At 38.0% G+C, this 5,785-nt stretch overlaps 1 pseudogene; it reads right to left on the bottom strand.

Annotated features, from left to right (window-relative positions):
- Positions 1–963: 963 nt before the first annotated feature.
- Positions 964–5,098, bottom strand: LOC124892780 (annotated as a pseudogene).
- Positions 5,099–5,785: the final 687 nt, after the last annotated feature.

Below are 5,785 nucleotides of genomic sequence, written 5' to 3' on the forward strand. Positions count from 1 at the left end.
CATCTTTCACTGTATGTCCCTACTCACTCGTGTTGATAAGTTTGACAATGCGTCAATGAAAGATAGTGACAGACAGCGACAGCACCTTGGAGGCTGAGATGAGAATGGGGCATGGCTCTATGCACAGATGGCGACAGCATCGGCTCTATAAGTGAAGTGTTTTGTTGGCTTTCTCAATTCATCTGCGAGTAATAACTCAAAGGTATGAAGTGAATACTTCTGGCAGTGTTGTCTGAAGGTGACAGTAGCACCGGTTCTGTTAAGTTAGAATCGAGTCTTTTTGTTGGCTTTCTCAGTTCATTCGTGAGTAATAATTCAAGGGCGTAAAGCTAGTACGAGTCTAGCTTCTTTGCCTGCTTATTATGGTGGCTGTGTTTTCAAAATTTATTGATAGATAGCTTGATTTGTTGTTCTGATTTATGATATGCCACCAATTTATGATTTTGTGGACACATTGATGGTAAGATCTTCAATATCTGTAATTGGATTCTCAAGGCTGAAAGTGGTGCCTCTTAACTAGAGGTCTCGAGTTAGAACCATGCAAATGGAAAAGCGTTTAACTAGAGGTCTCGAGTTAGAACCATGCAAATGGAAAAGCCTCTAGTAGGAAGAGCATATATCCTTTAATGGACCCTACACAACACAAATCCAAATTAATCGAGTCATAGAGTTCCGATACCAAATAGTTAGATAAGAACAATGGCGAAAACATAAATTCCCTCCGTTTTAATCTTTTGTCTTACTTTCCTTTTCGTCCGTTCCAAAAAGATTTTCTTTCTTCCTTTGACAACTCTTTAGTTTCAACTTTTCACATGATATGTCTAAGACCACAAAATTAAATGATTTTTTTTGTATATCTGACATATCTTTAATTTAAGACCATAAGATTCAAAAGTTTATTTTACTTTCTTAAACTCCATGCTAAGTTAAAATCTAAGACCACAAGATTAAATTATTTTTTCGTATATTCGACATATTTTTAATTTAAGATTACAAGATTCAAAAAGTCTATTTCCTTAAAGTCCGTACTAATTTAAAATCAGACAAACAAATTGAAATTGATGGAGCATTAGGGAAGCAACAAAACAACAAATGATATGGTAATTCTAAAAAAGACATAACTACTCAAAACTTTATTTGACCAGAGAATACGGCCAACAAAAATTGATCCTATGTACACCAAAATGGCTATTTAGAATATATAGACATCTGCACAACCAATGGAAAGTTATATTTTCATAGCAGCTTCCTCTTCAGGCTCCCATTGCCAATGTTGGCATCACCTATTTCAGGAGAGTTATCGATGTCTGAAGCTTCGCGTATTACCTTGCCATGGTTTCTTGACATCTTCTTGACACGAGAGATACGTAATCTTAGTCGAGAATCATCAACTGGAACCAGTTTATAAGCCTCAGTAAAGACTGGATTCGTCAATGTGTCCTTGTCTGGTTTATTAGCTTCAGTAAAGACTGGACTAGCCATTATGACCCTGTTTGGCATCAGCTCTTCTCCTTCTGGTACTACTTTCTTCATTAGCTGCATGCAGAATGGCATAAAGCAAAATGTATAAGTTCATCGGTAGCTCATTTAACGAAGAAATCAATCGCGAATGCCTGTCACGAAACCCATTGGGATCCTACTAACTAGGTAGGCGTTTGGACATAGATTCCGTTGTATATTTGGACATGTATTTCACTTGAAAAATGTTACGAGTGATTTAGATATAGAGATTCAATACCAGACAAAGTGGTTGTATTTAACTTCACCAGACATAACTAAACGGGCAGCAGGACCATTCCTCGGAGCTGAAAAGGGAACGACATTAGAAAGGAAAAGAGGGCAGGCATCTCGGTGCACTAATCTCCAGCTATGCAAAGAGTCCGTGAAAGGGCCAAATCACAAGGGTCTAGTGTACGCAGCCTTGCCTTGCATTTCTGCAAGAGGCTGACTACATAGCTCGAATCCATAACCTTCAAGTCACATGACTGCACCACAATTACACCAACAAAAGATTCAGAGAGGTAACTTACAAAGAAAGTGAGACCCATTTTCAACCACGAGTATGACAACCCGTCCATCTTTCACTAGAAAAGATAGCGCGAATAAATTCTCTACGGTTTGCGCAAAGCATTTCCTGTTCAGTACGAGATTCTCAAGCTTAACTCTCTTCTCCTTCTTTAGGATCTGAAACATGGTTGATATGTTCTTGTCCGTATCTGTTATCTCCTCCGCGTCAAAGTCAAGCTGTGATAGAAGCAAGAAGATATACTAAATTCATAACTCAAGCAGCTATTTTATGCTGCTATTTAACACATTAACATACTACTAAATGCACACTTTAACAACATGAGAAATACAATATTACCTCCTTTGGTCAAGCACGCAAATACAGCTGTGAACATGGTCTACGGGTGTACTTATGCTGCTTAACTTCACGGTTCATTGGTCCAATCCTTCAGAATAAAGCAACAAATGAATTACATAAGAATCAAGAGCAAATGTATCGCAAACCAACTTTAAAAAGGGCAGTCCGGTGCACTAAAGCTCCTACTATGTGCAGGGTCCCGGGAAGGGCCCCACCAGATGGGTGTAGATGGGTGTATTATACGCAGCCTTACCTTGCATTTCTGCAGAGGCTGTTTCCAAGGCTTGAACCTGTGACCTCCTGGTCACATGGCAGAAACTTTACCAGTTACTCGCAAGGCTCCCTTTCTCACAAACCAACTTAACACCGCACATTACTGAAAATTGGTGAAACAGCACGACCAATTTTCTTCCAGCGTAATGTATTTGCATTCTGAGAGTGTCTTTTTGCACTTTGTGACCCATAGACTCGAAGCAAAGAGGAGCTGAACATATAAGGTGTAATACCATCAGTATTATGTGATCTAACAGAACTCACCAAAGTTCTGGCAGATCAAACAATGCCTCTGCATCGGCAACTTGCTCTCTTGGCTTTTTGACTAGCAATCAAAAACGATGACAAACAAAGTTAATGAGAGAGAGATTATAAACAATGTTTTAACAAGAACTGTTCAATTTGAAACTTTACAAACTCTACCTAATGAGTTTAAGGCCTCTCAAGGATGCAATACTAAACAAGGTAGCAACACCAAGCAATACTTCATTACATAAAACACCCTTCATTGCCAAGATTAGGCTTTTATCTCACTCCAGAAAAAAACAAGACAGAGAGAAAAACAAATAGCCCTGATATCTAAGAAGGAGCCGAGGGTCTATCAGAAACAACAAGATTAGTAACATTTGCGTATGCACACCCTGCTCAGACCCCACTTGTGGGATCTTACTGGGCATATTCTTGTTTCCCAGAAGGCCAAAGAATCTCACTTTCAACATTTTTGTAGTGTGTACAACTACAACTGCGCCATTACCTCCGTAGGAAAAAAGGGCATCCCGGTGCACTAAAGCTTCCGCTATGCGCAGGGTCAGAGGGAGGGCCCCACCACAAGGGTGTATTGTACGCAGCCTTACCTTGCATTTCTGCCAGAGGTTGTTTCCAAGGCTTGAACCATGACCTCCTGGTCCCATGGCAACAACTTTACCGGTTACTCCAAGTCTCCCCTTCCGCCGTCACCTCCGTCTAAGAAGGAAAACTAAAAGTTGTAATTTCAAAGTGAACTTTCAAAGTTCTTTGTAAAATTATTGTTCAACCATATAAGTTACTAATAATTTGAAGGTGTAATTTAGGAGACAATTTCAGGATTCTTTGAATGCTTTCAGCAAGTAGCTTACAATTCCAAAGGCGGATCAAGGATTTAAACTTAACGATTCAACCTTTGAACATTCTTAGTACTAACTCATTTTACAGTTAGAATCAAGGATTCAAATATAATACTTGTTGATACTTTACATATATTTCTACACTCAGCAACACAGCAACAACATATATATCTACAACAACAAGAAGATCATACCCACACTAATATCAAGTGGGGTCTAGGGAAGGTGTCGTGTATGCAACCTTAACCCTATCTTGCGAAGGTATATAGAGGTTGTTCCTGAAAATTATAATAACCAACAGCAATAAATCACAAGATTCTTTCTAACTTTTCAAGAAAGTTCATAACTTGATCAAATATGTAAAGCTTTCAATCATATATGCAAAATCTAGCAAATATTCCACATAAAGATAACATCTTTGACATCTATATATAGGCATAGCACAAAAAAATAAGGAAACAAAGAAAAAAAGGAAAAAAATACCTTCATTATGAGAACTTTCAATTTCTTTCATAATTTCCTTTAACTTCTTCGAATCAACACTTCCACTATCATCTTTTCCGTCTGTATACCACATCAAAAAAATAATTTTAAAAAATCTTTTTTAGAAAAGAAAAAAATAAGAATTCTTGTGCACAAAGCATCCCGCATTAGTAGAATCCGACAAGGACCGCCATGGCCTAGACAGCCTACCTAATGCAAATATAGGTTACACGCAAACAACTTTACTATTGTTGCAAAACTACCCTAGCCGTGGCCTAGAAAGTAATGCAAGCATTAATGGCTGCTTGACTGCTTCCACTTCCACGGCTTAAACGTGTGACATATACGACACACGGTGACAACTTTACCTTGTTGTTTTTACAAAATAACACGAAAAATAACACAGAACGAAAAACAAAAAGAACATTTTCCGAAATAACACAACAACAACATTACCATGGCCTAGACAACCTACCTTATGCAAATATAGGTCACACGCAAACAACTTTACTATTGTTGTAAGACTACCCTAGCATCAGTGTCGGAGCCACCTTTGCTCCAGGGGTTCTCCAGAACCCCTTCGACGGAAAATTATACTGTTTTTATATTATTTTTACATGGTTAAAAATAAATTTTATGCATATATAGTAGATATTGAACCCCCTTCGACTAGTTCGTATATATACTTCTGCATCCAAAAGCAAACAAGGGACTTCATGATCATGGACTTGAAACTACACATATTACTAATTTTCATTATCTTCGACTTTCTCTTGCATTCTTGTTAGATATTAGCTCATTTTCCATTTTCAATGAAGATATCCATCTGTACATCCAGTGCACCGTTAAAGTGCTAATAGCCTAAAGTATAGACATTCAAATAGGTCTGCACATTCCTCACTTGTGACAACTATGTGAAAGTGGTGGCACAGCAAGTAGTTTTACCTTTCACAAAAAGATATTAAACAGATCTCATCAAAATCATAAGCACTTTCCAGACATCAAGGCAAACAACATGTACAAAAATATGAAACAAGAAAACAATAGTGATATCAATAACAAATGGATAATTACAGAAGAACAGCAAATAAGCCAAAAGCGTACATCGTTTCAGAAAGAAATAGCTTCATTTTGCTATTATTACTTTTTATTGAACAACATACATAATAGATAGGAAACAAACTCAAAAATTTTATCACACAGTTAAACTGAACACGGATATCAAACTAAGGAACAACTTTGTAGGCTTTCACCCTATCAATCCAGGAAATGAAGGCTTTTTGTGAGTTCCGGAATCCCAAGAAACCATGCTCCTTGCTCTTGTTCATAGTATCCAAAGGGCAATCTCCAGCAAGCATAAGATCAACAAACCACCAAACTCCAACCTCCTCCAATTTAGTAGGCACCAATCCATTCTCCTTCACAATCTCATCCCAAACTGGGCCTTTGTCTTTCATCATCTCCGTCAATGTGCATCTCTTCCCTTCTTCATCAAACTCCGCAGCAGGTTCCAAGCCAAATTGCTCAGCCAAAACTTTCCAGAAATGCTTCCACTTGAAAA

This window comes from Capsicum annuum, unplaced genomic scaffold (genome assembly GCF_002878395.1).
Source record: "Capsicum annuum cultivar UCD-10X-F1 unplaced genomic scaffold, UCD10Xv1.1 ctg50572, whole genome shotgun sequence".
Lineage (NCBI taxonomy): Eukaryota > Viridiplantae > Streptophyta > Magnoliopsida > Solanales > Solanaceae > Capsicum > Capsicum annuum.